The sequence below is a fragment of the Carassius auratus genome, chromosome 1, assembly GCF_003368295.1.
Source record: "Carassius auratus strain Wakin chromosome 1, ASM336829v1, whole genome shotgun sequence".
In the NCBI taxonomy this organism is placed as follows: domain Eukaryota; kingdom Metazoa; phylum Chordata; class Actinopteri; order Cypriniformes; family Cyprinidae; genus Carassius; species Carassius auratus.
The window spans coordinates 1,907,084-1,926,070 of NC_039243.1; the positions used below are offsets into that span (position 1 = coordinate 1,907,084).

The 18,987-nt window shown below is 35.6% G+C and overlaps 1 protein-coding gene across 1 annotated transcript in view; it reads right to left on the reverse strand.

Moving 5' to 3' along the window:
* The window catches only part of LOC113112654 (teneurin-3-like), a 104,247-nt gene extending 86,137 nt beyond the window's left edge, over positions 1-18,110 (reverse strand). Inside the window, exon 1 of the mRNA XM_026278607.1 lies at positions 17,865-18,110. The gene's annotated coding sequence lies outside the window, so the exon portion shown is untranslated. The remainder of the gene's footprint in view (positions 1-17,864) is intronic.
* Positions 18,111-18,987: the final 877 nt, after the last annotated feature.

The window sequence follows — 18,987 nt, forward strand, 5'->3', positions numbered from 1 at the left end:
TGTGTTGCTATCTCTCCTTAAGCTACAGCAGAAAATCTAATTCTGAGGTCAGAAAGTAAAAAAAATTAACAAGATAATATTTTGTTTAGTACTTCTACCGTTGTAGATAATGTTGTATGAGTTATATCAGGTCAAACTGTAGTTTCTCTAGTAAAGAATGGTGTATCAACCTTCTGCCAATTTCAAAGCACCGTGCTAATACAGCCTGCTAAACAATGGGTGACAGTGAAGGGGTAGGTTGTAACACGTGTTTTGAAAGTGTTACAACCATCCCCTTACATACAACCAAGAACATTTTTGTGATTTTAACAATTCTACAGAATTACTAGAACTTGTGACTGGTAAAGAATGCATTTCATTTGTTCATTCTCTGGAGTGGGGATAAACATACGTCTGTTAATTTGCTCACACACACACACACAAACAAACACACACACATTTTGTGAAAAGTGGGGACATCCCATAGGTGTATTGGTTTTTATACTGTGCAAACTGTATATTCTATGGCCCTTCACCAACCCTACACCTAACCCTAAGCCTCACAGGAAACTTTGTGCATTTTTACTTTCTCAAAAAAAACTCTTTCTGTGTGATTTATAAGTGTTTTGAAAAATGGGGACATGGGTTATGTCCTCATAAGTCACCCTCTCCTTGTAATACCTGTGTCATACCCATGTCATTATACAGAGTTGTGTCCTGATATGACACAAAAACAAGAATACACACACACACACACACACACACACACACACACACACACACACACACACACATGAATGTGCACGTACAGACATGCACACACACAAAGGCACACATGCACAAAAACACACAATATGCTCATACACTCCCCATATTCACACATATTTATTGTTGCAGTCATTCATTTAAAATAAAACTGTTTTTGTGTCAAATCACTTGGAGTACCCTTAGTTTTTGTATATTTTGTCTACCTGTTACAACTTACCCCAGTATGTGTTACAACCTACCCCAGTAGTGGGGTAGGTTGTAACAAAGGACCACCTTGTATTTGTCATCATCTCACAAAGTCTGTGATATAGTTGAATACATTTAAATTGTTTCCATTTGTAGTATAAACATGTGGGTACTTTGCCTAGAAGTTTTAGACTTGTAGCCAAAAGAAAAAGGTAATTTTAGGCGTTGAAGAAAAAAGTGTTACAACCATCCCCGGTCTCCCCTATATGTTGTAATGTACATATGTGTGCATATGTGTGTGTAAAACTAACGGTTAGATTTCTGTTAGATTAGACCTTTTCTTTTTTTATGTTGTGTTAAAAACAAAATGGCAGCTGGCAGAACTTTACTGTATTTAACAAATAAATAATATTGTTGCAAAATTGTTGCTGCAAATAGCATCACATCAATTATCAGATGGGATTTTTGGGACATACTGGCTGACAATATTTTTATGTCATTAGATTATGTCATTAAATATATTGTTAATATACTGACATATTTGAGCTACACATATTTGAGAATATACTTGTAAAATAATGAACTAGTTATTTAAAAATTAAACAACTGATATGTTACCTAATTTATTCTTATTACTATCTCTCTCTCTCTCTCTCTCTCTCTCTCTCTCTCTATATATATATATATATATATATAAATATATTATTTTGGATGTTATTAAAATTATATATATATATATATATATATATATATATATATATATATATATATATATATATATATATATTTATATATTTAATAACATCCAAAGTAAAATTACCACATATGTCCTTGATAAATATTTTTCCTGTAAAAAGCACTTCACTATATATATATATATATATATATATATATATATAGATATATATATATATAGATATATGTATGTATGTATGTATGTATATGTGTATATATATATATATATATATATATATATATATATATATATATATATATATATATATATATATATATATACATATACATATACATACATACATACATACATATATCTATATATATCTATCTATCTATCTATCTATCTATATATATATATATATATATATATATATATATATATATATATATATATATATATATATATATATATATATATATATATATATAGCAAAATAAGGTGATATCACCCTGAAGGGGTTTATTGTCCTATTATGATTGACAGACTGCTACTTACCAAATAAAAAAGTGGACATGCAATATTGGTCTTAAATGAAATTATGTTATTAAATGAGAAAAAAAAAAAGAAAAAGAAAAAGAAAAAGAGGCTGAGCACATAAGCACTAAACTCTCTTCCCATCTGAGCCCTGACCAACCTGTGTTTATTTTGCGACAAGCTGGCCGACTTTACATCACTTACATTACATGGAAATAAATAAATAAATGTATATTTTTAAACTACTGATTTCAAAACTAATTTGATTATAATTAGATTAAAATGACCACAGGTTTCTCATGTTACACAGTTAACAAACAGAATGTAAGGATACAAGGAAAAACAACAAAAAAGCGAGATGCCTCCATTCGGAATATGAATGAAGAGTGCACAGCAAGTTAAAATTGGCACTGCCACTGAAACAAACCTCTGATGCTCCCGACCTCATCCACCTGCTCCTAGCACCTACATTGGCACATTTCAAATATTTCCACTAAGTCCTATGAATCTCTGCAACGACACAAGACTTTGAGTGAAAGGAGAAGAAGCTTTAATTTGAGCAAGTTTCGATGCCTGACCCGTCTTAACCCAGAGTGGTGTGCTTCTCGGTTAAAAACACCTGAAGAGATCCCCAGCCCCGCAGGAGAGCACTCAATTACCCTCTACCAAACTCACACAAATTCACAGCATCCTTGTTTCTATGGCAGATTTCTATTTGAGTATTTTCTGTGATTTTGTATTTATTTTTTTAATTTTTTTTTCAGTTTCACACATTTTAAAGATGCTTTAACTGTTTGTCCATAGAGATCATAGCATATTTACAACTCAGTATGCAAAACAATATACATTTTTTGCTTTAATATGTAAAACGTACCTTCGTTTAGAAAGTTAGCAGTAATTCACATGTCATAAGTCAACATTGAATGGTTTTAGAAGGTTCCTGGGTTAAATGTGCTGAGCTAAATGAATGTAATCAGGTCTTCTCCTCAAGTTTCAGTCAAGATTCATTTCAGAGTTACTCTGTATATGGTATGAATTATTAATTTCGCTGACACCCAGAAGAACACAAGTACAAGAGGCTAGTACGTCGACACAGGGCTTCTGCTGAGTGCTTAGGTATATTTTGATCATGGAGGACCTGTTTACCGTAGCACAAATAGATAAATGACTAAATCACACTCTTATGCAGAAATGAAATCACAGCTACTGTAACATTTCGTTTGTAATTCCAGTTTTTATGCATAATGAAATTGTTCTGTGGGGGATCATCAGATCACTAAAGGGCTATTTTATAACATTTATTTTTTTTACTTTCCCCATAATTTGTTCTGAGTATTCAAATACACAAAATAAACATATCAATAAATCTCCTTGTCAGTAAATGTGATGCAAGCAAGAAGCAACATATATTTCAATATTAAAACAACTCTTTTTTTATTATATGCATGTACTATATGTTTATATATATATATATATATATATATATATATATATATATATATATATATATATATATATATATATAGTTATTCAATTATTTAGCCAAATTCGACATCCGAAATGTCATTTATTATATATATATATATATTATTTAACATATTGTACAGTGTATTCTTCTTTCTCTCGCAGCCTTGTTTTTATTTTTATATAAAAAAATATGTATATAGATATATATTATAGTGGTCTAGAAATACAGTTAATAACTCAGTTGAATTAACTCAGTTTAACATGTTTTACCATGTTTAAATCTATTATGCAGAAAGAAAAAAAAATAAATAAAAAAATAAAATAAAAATATATATAGTATATATATTTATCAGCAGCATTATAACAGGTATTAGTCACTGGCCAAATTCAACGTCAGAAATTTCACTTACGTTCAAACTCTGCATTAGTAGAGACTTTCAATTAAGAGAATGGTCATTTTGCTCTTCAGACTAGACTTCCCTTTTATCAAAATCAATCCACATAGAGCTTCTCTAAATACAAAGGGAAATACATTTTCAATAAAGTGAAATGTTAACAAGGAAATCAAAACAAAAGTGTTGTAGTGGTGTTCAGGAAGATGTGGGGTGGAGGTGGGGGGTCCAGTGATAAAATAGGTAAATAAATAAATAAGATGAGGAAAGATAAAAGGACCCCTAGTGTTCTAGATGAGCTCCGACCAAACAGAAATCATTCATACCATCTGTGAGATAAACCCAAAATTAACATCATCAAAGTGTCTCATCTCCCCCTGCTTTCACCCTTCATCACTTCCTCTCTCACTCTTGTTTTCTCTTTTTGCCACTGCAGGACACAAACACCCCCTAACACACAGCCCAATTTTCCACCCACACCGAAACCAACACCACCATCCAACCCGCAGACGCGCACACACTCACACACCTGGGGGTCCAGATTGGAGAAACACAATCCAGGATGCAGATCCATTCACCTGCTGCACAAAAGTTGTGAGCAGACAAACAAAAGTTGTAGTTTTCAACTCGTTTTGCTTCAGGCCCCAGGACATCAAGTTGAGAACCAGCACAGAACTAAAACTTCATATTACTGTTCAGAAGTAATCCTGAAATAAATTGGCATTAATTTGGTATTAAATTGCGTTAAATAACACAGCCGAACTAGTTTTTCTAATAAAACGGCTATGGGAGTGATGGCAAATTTGACATCTTTCTCTCTTCTGACCAACATAATTCATCTCTTCAAGGTTCCTCGAGCAGCAAATCAGTATAAAAGAATGATTTCTGAAGGATCATGTGACACTGCAGACTGGAGAAATGGCTGCTGAAAATTCACCTTAGCCATCACAGAGATAAATGACATTTTAAAATATATTCAGAAAACGTTTATTTTAAACTCTAACAATATTCCACAATTTCTGATGTACATGGATCCATATCTGGGTCACAATCTACCCGTTGAAACCACAAAACCAAGTTGAGAACTAAAGAAGAAGAAGAAGAATACACGTTCCTTCCCACTTTGCTGGCCCAGTGTATGTTTACGTATGTGTGTGTGTGTGTATGAGAGAGAGAGAGAGAGAGAGAGAGATGGATGCCGCTTGGTCAGTGCCTCTGGGGCGGCTTCGAGTGGGCAGAAGATGCTGGCAATGACAGATCCCGACTTCGCACCATGCTTGACTACATACAGAGCCATAAACATCCTGTCCCTGAGTGTCCACAAATACAAAACTTCCCTCTTGTCCTGCACGCTGACAGCCACTGAGCTGGCAAGCACAACTCACTGCACCAGAATAGGTGATTAGAAGCAGATATCCACACAGAGGCGCCAAGCTCTGCATGTGATGGCTATGCCCATACAATCCTACCTGCAGCACAACAGCGGCATGATGCACAGAGTAATACATCGTCCATAATACATATTAATGGATATCTGCATCATCCGTTCCTTCACATACCCGGGATGTTCCCTCTCCTAATTATCATCTGGAGCTCTGCTGTCAGTGTGGATGTGTGGGACTGTCTCAGTTTGGCACATGTACGCTAGGACGATGCGCTGAGATATAGCCCTCCCCCCACCACCTCCATGGGAGCATCCCTCACACGGCCACTGAAGTGTTAGGACGAGTCAATGTCATCCCTCTCTCTCTCTCTCTCTCTCTTTAGGGCTGTGAGGTCTCCCTCATCTCCAGCCAACTAGGGCATAGAACTGGAAACCTCCAGATGTGTCACGTGACCATCGGGGCTCTGCAGATGCACATCACTGGTTATTTCATTACGTGTGTTCACGTGCCAGAGAAGCTTGCCGAGCGCTGTTTTCATGATGCCGTGTAAACAATATTAGTATAATTGCATACATGATATGAGAATTGAATATATAATGTGTACATATATGTCACAGACATGGAAAGTTTAATTTTTTTTATAAGATGTGCAGCAGATGGAAGGTGCAAGATAGCTTCCATGCAGGCAGATAAATAATAATAAAAAAAAGTGTTTGTGTGCATTTACAAAACAACAACGCTCATATTATTTTCCATTCTTAATTGAAACAAACTACTCGCAACAGAAAACATCTGTAATCATCTGCAAAACATACTGTAATAATTGGAAAAGGGGAAAGGTTGCAGTTTCTTCTACATGAGCAGTAGGGAGTTAACTTCTTATTTTTATTTCTGTGGTTGAACAGAATTCTGTATGTGTCTAGTCGTGCTGCCAACATTTTTTGAAACATCTGATTTTGTCTCCTTCCACTTTATGAAAAAGCTTGTAACAAGAATATGTCAAATATAAAGGAAGCATTTCCATTTCTTGAGCTCAAGTCTTCATTTGTTAATGGGAGGCGATCCGGCGCTGAAATGTGACATTTTTAAATGTTCTGCTGAGAGGTTGTTACGACTGTCAACATCAGTGGACAGCAAAGCAACAATACTGTCTCAGCTTTTCATTATAGTTATTAAATTAATGTGTTGTTCTAACACAGAAACACATGAAATAGAGTAAAATAAAATATAAAATAAAGTATGTGCAGAAATGTATAAGAATTGTGTTTTTGTTGTTACACAGAAAAAAAAAATGGAACCTTCAAATAAGTCTTCAAATACACTGTAGGAAAAAAAATATTTCAACGTTAAAATGCTACTGCTTTTTTAAATAAATAAATTAATTAATTAATTAATTTATTTATTTGCCTAATCATAATGTTAATAAATAATTTACAATTTAGTTGTAATTTAAATACTCTATTAAATACCATTTTAAAATAATAATAACGATAATAACAAAATATTTGAGCATCAATTATTTATGAGGAGCTAAGCCTTGCCATGTCATGCCATCAAAAACAACGCTTTTGATCCCTCCCCCCTTTTAAAACTTGGACGCCCATATTGTCATGGGCCCTTTTTTTAGGAGCTCTGTGTAATCTAGTACGCCCATTCAATTTACCAAATTGAGCTTTTTAATAACATGCTTCCAGTGGGCAGAGAAAATAGTGTTTCAAGACTGCATTCACTCTCGCAACGCGGATGCCTGCTCTATGCGCTTTAGCCGTACCGTTCCAAGCCATGATAAATTCATTCCCTTTATTCTCTGACCTCCATCAATTCGAAAACATCACACCATATTTCATGGATGACCCCCATCTGCAGATACGGGTCCGTGCTGTATCTACAGCTGAATTGAGCAGAGCAACAAGAGCAGCTGATTAATTTAACCTGTTCCCGCTCTACCTGGCACATGTTACAGACAGCACTAGCTGGAATGTGTTTTTCACTTTCTTTTCTCCTCGTAGATAAGTGTTGAGATATTGACAGTGATCCCAGTCTCTCTCTTTGACATGCACAGCCTTTTCTCTTCCTCTTTTTCGCCCCTAGACGTTTACTCTTCGTCTGTTGCACTTTGATACTTGATTGGATTTCCCGTTTGATTGTTTTGTGTCTTGTATATCGAGGTCTTGCTCTCTTTCTTTCAACTGTCTGCCTCACGCTTTGTTCTTCATTAACCTGTGTAATCAATACAGCATCAATACAGCATCTTAGAGTCAATCCACATGTAGCCTAATAAAGAGTTACGTTCGTGCGAGTCTTTCCACTCAGAGATTTTCACTGACACTTTATAACTGCAGGGACTAATTCAGCCAAGATGCAAGATTTGGCAGCTTACAGCTATCTGTGGCATTCCTGTAAGATTTATCATGATGAGGAATTGAATTGTTCACACTAAGCTGGAAGCAACAATTCACAAGAAGGTCAAACACACACTGAAAACACGTACATACACGCACTGGATAAGACGTGAGAAGTTGTGGCAACACAAACACGATAAAAGAAAATCACACACACACACAGTTTGGGGGATTCCAACCTAAGGTGGGCCTATTATGGGATAGGGGCATTAAGAAAGTGTCAGCAAAGTTGGTGATGTGCATTTGGGAGATCATGTGTGTGTATCGGCGGCCAGTCTAAACACAGTAAGCACAGGCACAAATCAACTGCTGCCATCATAAACTGATCTGATCTCATTTCTGAATCCTACAGAAATGGCTTCACAGACTGGACCAGGGCTGTTTGTGTTTGAGCAGACACAATAAACCACTTTCCGTTTACAGTAGCGATGCCACTGAGATTGGTGCTTGTCCTGTTTATAAATCTGTGGGAAACAGGATCCAGTGTCTTTCCAACAACTGACGAAATCAGAGAAGCAGAGCATATGTTTTATAATCATTCATTACATTTAATCACAGCTCTGTTTTAACGCAATTCTTCTTCCAAAGATTGATTGAATCCTTTCTGCATTCATCTGTGTGAGTAAATATTCTACAAAGACAGATGATTAAAACTTCAGCGCTTGGTGATAAATGAAGCATACAGTACGTGATGTGAACTCAGCAACGAATCAAACATTTAATGTGCTTCATTTTGTTCATGATTTTATTTTCATTTTTTTTTTTGAAAGAAAAAGAAAAAGCTAAACTGTTCCAAGTATGTGCACAGCAATCACTACATTTAATTTGCTACGCATCATTTAACACCAAAAGACAGATTATGTCAAACAACTTTTGAAATAAAATAATGTTTTGGTTTTAAGATAGGATATTATCTGAGGCATTATGGCCGTTTACTGACTATTACCTAATTGATAAAAAGCACTGTAATCTTTTTCCTCTTAAAATAATTGCCATGTACCACCATAGCTGTCAGCGTCAGTCTCTGCGCAGACAATCACGAGTCCAGACCACCAAGTGGGAGTTTGACTGACACTTTAGAGAAGGAACGCACATTTGATTCCTTTAAAAAGAAAGGTATAATGTTTCTGTTTAATTTTCCCTGTGGAGAGGCTTGCTTTCTAAAAGAGGGATTTGGAGGGGGGTAAAAATCAAGTTGCGAAAGCCGAGAAGAAAATGGAGATCGCGTTATTACAACGCACTTATGCCGTGCCATGGTTTTAATTTTGGAGCACGAACAACAGGTCGGCAAAATAAAACAACAGGGCTGTGGAAAAAGGAATCCCATTAAAGTAAGTTGGCACAGAATGTAACAAGAAAAATGTTGTAATGATTCAACTCATATGGTGCTATGCAGTAATAGATGGCTGGAAGCATTTTGCTTGAGGAGCAGGTATGCACTGGTGGTGATGTCATTCCACAGAGAAGCTGTTGTCGGTTACAGGAGAGGGGTAATTCGATGCTTGCACTGCGGCTGTGGGACGACGCTCCTGCTTTAGCCCCATAGGTAAAGGCCTACATGGGTGCGACATGTATCGTTGTACTAAAAGCATTAAGTTTATCACTGCAAATCTTGCCAAACGTGTGCGTGTAGGAACCCTGAGAGGTTTTCGGTGAAGGAGCTCCGGATGACCTTTCAAGCTACAGTACATGCCAAAGAACGAAAGATGCAATCTGCCACCTACTGACGTGATATGTCTCATTATGTTAATACGGGGCTGTTCTCAGTCTCCTGTGACAGAGCTGACTTTCGACCTAGTTTTAAGATGCTGGGAAGAGCCCTTCAGATTCTACGTATATTGGGCCTACTTATGTCTAACAGAGGATGAATATTACCTGCTGAAAGCCTATTATTAGGGTGTTCATACATTTGAATTTGACTCTGAATAGGGACAACTCGCTCCTCTGCTATCAAGCAATACTAACAAAGTCACCAGAGATATCTTTCTTTCTCACAAATTTTTTTCAGTTTCTTTTAATTTATGGGCATTTAGCCTTTACTTTATAGGACATAGAGCTGACATAAAAGTATATAGGGAAGGAGAAAAGAAGTGGGACACAACGTAGGCTGAACTTAAACCTGGCTCCCCGTGAGAACATGGCTCTTTATGTATGTATATGTATGCATGGTTGTACGATGCTCTAAATATCCCTTTTATTAATGAACAATGAAGAAATTAATTAAGTAGTGAGTGTGTGTGTGTGTGTGTGTGTGTGTGCTAATATATATATATATATATATATATATATATATATATATATATATATATATATATATATATATACACAAACACACACACACACACTTGATTTATATATTGTTCATTAATTATATATGATATATTAAAATAAAATTATTATTTTATATATACTGTACATATTTAAAATAACTGTTTTCTATTAATTTTTTAAGATGAAATGTATTTCTCTGATGGCAAAGCTGAATTTTCAGCAGCCGTTACTCCAGACTCCAGTCTTCAGTGTCACATGATACTTCAGAAATCATCGTGCTAAATTATTAATAATGGTTCCTACTATTATCAATGATCAAAACAGTTTTTGCTGCTTAATATTTTAGTGGAAATCATGATACATTTTTTTATCTTTGGATCCTATAACAAATAGAAAATTTGAAATAAAAGTATTACATTGTTTCTTTCTTTCTTTCTTTCTCACATGTTTTTTACAAAAATATTGTTAGGCACAATTGTTTTCAACACTGATAATAATACAATGTTTTCTAAGCAGCAAATCAGAACATATCAATGATTACTGAATGATCATCATGTGACACTGAAGACTGGAGTAATGGCTGCAGAAAAAAAGCCTTTATTTGAAGTTGTAATAATGTTTAACATATTGCTATGTTTACAGTATTTCTAATTAAATAAATTTAGCCTTAGTAAAAATCAACACACACATTGGACATTAATATAATAAAACAATATAATTACTGTATGTGTGCAAATTCTAAAACAGACAACAAAAATCCTTTATTTAAAATGTCATTCTTAATGCAAGAAACGAGTTTCACGCATCCAAGATGAGGCAATATCAAGAATCTTTAAGACCCGCTCAGTCCTCGATGATATTTGTGCCTCTTACAGATGCACTGTATGAGTAAGGGTTTGTTTTTACTGATTAAAAATATAGCAATAAATAAAAAGGCACCAATCAGATCTAATTACACGACATTTCTCTGACTCCGGCTGCTCGGCTCGCATCCTGTCATGTCCGTAATGTGACTCGCTCCCCATGTGGAACAGATTTGCATGTGGTTCTCATAACTCAACACCTTTAGAGAAGTAACCCGTGTGATCTGTCGGGAAGCCAAAGTGACAGCTCACAAAAATGGACAGGTTTTGTCTTCATGAGGAAACGATTAGTATTTACTGAGCTGCCTTGAGGACGTAATTGACCACTGGAGTGTGTGTAGTAAGAGATCGAGGGGGGACACGTCAACCCTGTGGTCAGTGGTGTTATTCACAGCTGTTGTGATTAGCATGTGGAGTTATCTGATTCCTGCACAATGGGAGGTGGCCGTGCAGGTGAGTTGATATATCGCTGGTAGCTATGGAAGAGGAAATCTACCTTTAATGAAATAGGCTTTATTTCTCCCCTCTCTCTTTCTCTTTTCTACATTTTGATGTGACAAATGGAGACGGGTTTACGAATAAAGCAGACGCTTTGTGCCAGTCTGTCCTAAGAGTCTCATCTGTAAAGGTCACCTTTCAAACGCTTCGCCACCATTTCCATTCCCTTGTCAAACTCAATCACAAGATTCAACAACTCCATTTTAGGGTTATTACTACGATTGAAAAAATGAGTGAGATGGACACTTTATTTATGCAATTGTCATTTGGCGGCTCATCAATGTTATCTTCAACCTGTCAAGATGCTGTTTTGAACTGAATGGTGCATATTAATAAAGTCTCATTCATATAATTTCAATTCCTTCTTATCAGTGATCAGTGGTGCACAAAACATTGGCCTTTAAAAGAATAATGCGATTTAAATGATTTTGCGTCCGTTTACTAATCTAGGCCACATTTCAAAAAACATCTTTACAACTATTAGTAACACTTTACAATAAGGTCTCATTTTGTAAACATTAGTTAATGCATTAACGGTTGCACTTTATTTTACAGTACGTGTACTTATATGTACTTATAGTGTACTTACAGTGTATTTATCTAAGAAAGTTCTGGTAGCACAGGGTAACTTAATGGGGTAGGGTTAGGTTTAGGGGTAGGTTCAGGGTTAGTACCTAGTTATTACATAGTTATTGTAATTACTTTAATAAGTACATAGTATGTACATGGGGAACAGGACTGTAAAATAAAGTGCTACCGCATTAACTAACATGAACTAACAATGGCAATATAGTTTATCAAAATGTATTAACCTTTGTTGATGTTAGTTAATGACATGTTCATGTTCATGTCAGTTAAAAGTGCTGATGTTTACAGGCGCAACTTTTGATCTCAAAAACGTATTTGTAAAACATTGCTATTAACATTATTAAAGATTGATAAATGCTGTAGAATTATGAATTGTTAGATCATGTTAACTAATGTTACAAATGAAACCGTATTATAAGTGCACCTGATTATTAGATCCATAGGCCTAATCTTAAAATAAGACTTAAAGAGAGGGAAAAACAAAACAAGAACACATACAGTGAACTGTACGGAAAACAATTTGGTCAAGTAACTGGGCCAATTACATTACTGCTACTTTCCAAGCTGAGCCCACAGCTCTTGTGTGGCCAAAATTGTTCAAGAGCAGCTTAAACGCTGACAAAAAATGTCTCTGTATCCACGACTATTGTATGACTACAGTTCGGCTTTGTCTCCAAAGTAAACAATTACTCATTCTGAGTTCTCTGGACTGGACACAAGGCTAAAGGGATTTGCGCGCTGTCTCCCGAACAATGTGAGGAGATACGCTTTAAAACCGTCAGGATTTGAGCGGGAAAGGTTTGGTGGAGAACTGAGGCCGGAGGATAATAACAGGTCTCAAGGTATGGAGCACGATCGCTGTGGATTTTCATATTAAAATCCTCATCCTATTATGCTATTTCTCTAACTAGACAATTAGTTGTCTGTGGGTATGTTTAATGTCTGGTGCACATCCATATATCCTGCCATGATAAAAAGGCCTATTTTAAGCGGTCGCCATAAAAATGCATTGACTGTTCTTAACAAAAATTCTAAATGGAGCTTGCGGCGATACTAATAATAACATTATCAATAGTGCACGCAACAGAAGCACCGACACAACAAATATGATCTGTTTTAAGCTCAGCGGACATCATTTTTCTTCTCCAAATGCATTACGTGGCGAATGAGTGCGGCTGATTGCATTTGAAACGTATTATGGGACATCTGTCTAAATCTGAGATGATGTAATTATATAATTGAACATGTGGAGCTCTTTCCTGGAATATAGTTATTGGTAGTTGGCACGGGCCGAGAGCGGCCGACCACAGCCGTTACGAGAGGAAAGAGAGAGAGAATATTCCAGAACATGATGTCGGCTGCTTTAAAAAAAAAAAAAAAAAATGCTTGGGAACTCTACGGTGTGCTTAAAGACAGCCATCTTTTAGAAACCATCCTCATGGAGTCATATCCTGCCTTTGAGCTATTCCTACATACATAAACCAGAAGCTCTTGGACAGAGCATAGTAATGTAATATACTGACAGAAATTGGTTTATAGCATCATAGATATTAATATATTTTAGCTTTTGGCATCACAATAAATGTCCTTCATCAAAAGAAAGTTGACTAAATATTTTGCTGAAAAGGAGACTCGCACGTCGCATAACTGAAATGCATAAACGTGCCTGTTTTTCATCAAGCACAGATGAATTATTTGTCTAAAACCGAGCACACAGCTGTCAGTGCACACAATAGCTATTCTGGTAAGTTTGTGTCAAGCACACACACATATGCACACTTCTTCGTGGGGTGCAACACAGAAGCAGGTGCTGTAGAAGTTAGTGCTAAGCCTGCTCAGACCATTCATCAGACCTGTTATTCATGAGCTTGTCTGCACTCCACATGCTAAAGAGAAGAAACATGTCAGGCAACTGCCAAACAGAGCATTCACCTGCACACCTGCACTGCACTCTGCATGATTGGCCCCATCAGTATTCATGCATCTAACTACAGCTGTTTCAGCCCACAGCCATGAAAAATGGTGCGGGGATATATTTTATCCGAGGACATGTTGTTTTTATAAGGAAAGATTTTTACTGGTGTGTGTCTGTTTAACATGATGAGTACATGTATAGGGCGGAATAAATGTGTTTTAAGGTGCTTTTGTGTGTATAAATTAATTTTTGATGATCTTTTTATATTCTTTGGCACTGATAAAAGGACAGCTCAGAAAATGCGAACATAAAAAATTCCAAGAAGCCCCTCCAGCTAATGTGTGAATATATAAGATGAATAAAAAATGACCATAGACACTGATGAGTGGATGCTCCCTCATCATAATTTTCTATTACCTTTCAGAACAAAAAGAGAGTAAAATTAGGTCACAGAAAGTGAATTCTAAGAAGTTCTTTTAGTCATAAAGCACACACAGTGAGAGTGAAAGCTAAATGTTAGTGATCCATCAAGTGTCCAAAATTACATGTGAACACATGTGCATTTAATTCAACCCGAAAATTTTAATCCTGTCATAATTTTACTTACTACGGTGTTCCAGCTTTTGATTAAAATAAATAAATAAATGACAATACCATAAAATCATGTGTGTACACCACCTGTAAATAGTAAAAAAAAAAAAAAAAATGTTATGTTATGTTTTTGAAAGAAGGATCTAATCCATAAAAAGACTGTGATTATTTGATTTAAAATACAGAAAAAAATCGTATTACAATTAGAAATAACACACACACACACACACACACACATAGCGGTGTGATGCTAAGCTTAATTTTCTGCTCTATGAAAGTGTGTTACATTTATGTGTTCATAGCCCATTCAAATGCTCCATTTATGTATCACTCATGATCACTGTAACAGTAAAGTCCACTTTAATAATATGCCGACAGGAAATCTTTAATGTATTCTTGTGTTCAGTATTCTTGTTCCTGTTTGCAATAGCGCTATTGTGCTGTAAACTGATGTAGATGGCCTATGTACTGAACAACGCTCTATAGTGACGCTCTGCTCTGCTCACATGCACTGATAATAATAGCTTATAACTATAAATTATTTGGATAAAAAAAAAAAAAAAAAAAAACTTATTTATTACTTATTTATATATTTTCTGTTTCATTTCATAGGAATACTTTCAATAAAAGTGTGGTTATTTATTGGCTTGGTTTTTATTGTTTTTATTTAGAATCATTAAAATGATTGATTCAAATTAAGAAGTCTTACAAAATTACTTTATATTATTAAATAAAATAATTAAAAATATTACAAAGTTTCAGTTTCTGATCAAGAGCATCCAGAATTTTTGTGTGCATGGAAATTTGCATATTATAATGATTTTCGAAGGATCTTGTGACACTGAAGACTGTAGTAATGACTGATGAATTTTCAGCTCTGCTATCAGAGGAATACCCTACATTTTAAAATAAAAAATCATTTTAAATTGTTACAATATTTCACAATTTCTTTTTGTTGTTGTTGTTTTACTGTATTCTGTATTTTTGAAAATAAATAAATAAATAAATGCAGCCTAGGTGAGTGTAAGACATTTTTTCAAAAACGAAAAAGAATATATATATATATATATATATATATATATATATATATATATATATATATATATATATATATATATATATATATATATATATATATATATATATATATATATATATATATATATATATATATATATATATATATCCTATATTCTAAACTTTTGTTAGGTGGTGTATGTTGATGTAGACTATACTACTTTACTACTGATTTTAGGAATAAATTATGGGTAGAGTTAGGTTTAGGGATTGGGTTAAATCTATATTTTTGGACAATAATGTTGATTCAGGATCATCAGAAGATGTTGATCCAGGAACATGTCTTAATTGTCAAAATCACGGCGACCGTAGAAGTATCACACACATAGTACAAATGACTCAGACACTATATTCCATGTCTTCAACAGCTTTGTGTCGCAGACAGACTAACATTTAAGCCACTATCCACTGATTATCACCTCCAGAGTGCTATTAACTGATATTTATTGAACAAGCTTTATTGAAAAGATTTGACTCAAAATTATTCATAAACCTCATTTGTATAAAAAATAATAAATAAATAAATACATAAATAAATACATTAATGTTGCATTCTAATCCCTCAATTTAAAGACAATTACTATGGTTTGGCTTGATATTTAGTAAACAAGTTGTAATGTTGTAATGTTTCTTTATTTGGCTTTTTTCCAGTTGACAGCCCCATTCCTCCAGATATTCACCAGGATATTTTGCCCCTTGTAAAAATCTTGTTCAACAAAAGAAAAAAAAAATGGCTTATGGTTTTGTAACAACACGAGAGTGAGAAACCAATGACAGAAATTTCAGGTGAGCTATCCCTTTTGCATGTTTCCAACAAACCACATCTAGCCAAGAGCACCATCAAAGTATGGATCCCCGAGCTTAGGTAGAAAATAGTGGAAAATAAGTGACTACAACAACAACAACAACAAAAAGGGCAAACAGATAATCTGAGTTCAGGGAAATGGGGAGGCAGTCCTATTCTTTCTTTTGAGGGCAGAAAAGAAAGAGGGGAACAGACAATGGCAAAGCTGATCAGAAACATTAGGCGCGGACCGCGCCTGGGTTCCTCGGCAGGTGGTCCGAGTCCGGAGCTCTTCGACGGCTCTTCTTAATCCCTTTTTCAGCCGGGCTTCTATTCCTACCCCTGACCCCACGCTGCGATGAGGTTATCACCCAATGCAGCCCAGCTCTCTGGCCGCTACAAAAAACCACTGCGGCTTTTATCGAACGCCCATTTATCTGCATGAAAGCATTGCAATTTGCCCAATAATATCTCCACTCCATACAGAAAAAAGAAAGAAAAAATGGCCCATTCAATGAAGAGAAAACATAATTAAAAACCTCTTTTGAAGGAAGAGTCTAACAATATGTACTATTATTACGAAGAGAGGAGTCCAGAGAGGTCAATGGCTAAGAAAAATGTTGAAATTTTAATTGATTCAAACAAAGCAACGGAAGAGAAATGTAAAGGTTTTTTAAACGTTTGAGGAAGAACAACTGGGGTGGGCTAAAAACCTGGATATACAACTATATAACACTGGAAACTGGGACAAAACAAGTAAAGGAAAGGACAAGGGCCAAGATGGCGGTGGTAAGATTTGCAGACTGTACTTTAGTTGCCCTACTTCACCGAGGCACAGTGTCTCAAACTCACAAAAGCTCGAGGATGCAGCTGAAGTGGCAGAGATTTCAAAGCGAGAAATGGGAGAGTCATTGCGTGCTCTCCCGCAGAGACATATGGGGAGGAATACAAAAAGTTTTTTTTTTTTTTTTTGGTGGAGTGTGTTTTTTCTCCCTTCGCCCTCCCCCTTTCTCTCTCTTGGTTTGGCGTGGTATGAACAAAGACAGAGTGCATTTTAATATCATAGAAGTGCTGTGCCTTTGATTCCATAGAACGAATACTATCCAATTGCATCCTCATTGGTTCATCTAGGCAGCGCCTGTCGCTGATTGGATGACACTGTTAAGCCTTAGAGGGATGGGAGAAAGTATGTCTTGTACACACTGACACACTAACACGGACACAATATGCATTCACGAAAACGCTTGCCAGTTTTAGGCTTTATGTGACAAATAAAATCAAGTCATATTTCGCCATTTTAATTATTGGTGGTCCACAGAGTGCAATGCGCATGAAATTATCCAGTATGGATTTCGAGACTTGTTTTTATACGCCACACTCTTCTGTGCATAGCTTTTTGTCTCCGACTCATGCATAGCATTACATCCCATTCACGGTCTCTTGTTCTAGTAACTAAATGTCATTTGAAACAGAGGCATCACTCACTTGACCCACAAGAAGTGACACATAGGGATATCATCTGGTCAGTCAGATCTGCCTCAGGCGTAAAGGGACTAATCCATGGATGAAGGTCAGGACCGGCAGACATCAGAGCATCAAGGCCAGGAATCAGTAAATCAACCTGCGAGGAAAGAGAGAGGAGACGTTCATTGCTTTAAAGACCAGAGTGCTCAAAAAATAAGGAAAAAAAAAGTGGGAATGGATGTCACGTCTCACACTGTGGGTTCACCGCACATGTTCTTTCTATGGGCAAATGTCTCTTCAGCCTATTAGAGAGTTGGGTAACAGAGAGACTCTGGGTAAACGTAACGCAGTTCTAACAGACTGTACTGTACAGACTGTGATGGACATTTACAGTTCAGTCAAGGACGAGAACTATTTTCGAGAAATCTGAAAGATTATGTGATTCTGAAGATTCTGAAGGGGTAATGGCTGCTGAAAATTCAGCTTTGGAATTACAGAAATATATTAAATTTTTAACATATACAAATAAAATACTGTATTTTCCTTGGTGAGCATAAGAGATTGCTTTCAAAAACATTAAAACATCTTACCAATATTGCTTTCATTTTACGTTTAATTTTATTCAGTTGTATATAACCAACGGGGGTCCAAAAATAAGCTCTGAATTTGAGTAAAAGTCTTTAGAGAATAAATAAAACAGCATTACTCTAGGTTGGCTAGTAACTTTATTTGGAAAATAGCATTATATGTTTTAAGTCAACTCTAACAATGATAGTTATAGGGAACTCCAACACACTGTAGTTCAAGTTGTATGAAGGGTTAATATGAACCCTGCTGATGCAAGTTAAATGAGCTATTCAAACTAAATCTATTAAAGGAAAGCTCTGTCTGTGTGACTCTGTATCTTGTAACAATTTTTACCTCACTTGAAAATTCGCTATCAGAAGCTGAGCTAGGATGCTTAAGGTTTTTGTTTTTCTCCAGAACTCATATGTGGTATGTGCTTTACATTAAGCCACCAAAATGAAAATAATATGAGAAACAAAATCTTGTGTTTTATATTTTTGAGGCAGATGCCGTTCCGATGAGCAAAGGAGACTACCTCATCTGCAAAAATGACTTGCCCTGTTTATCACTAAAATGA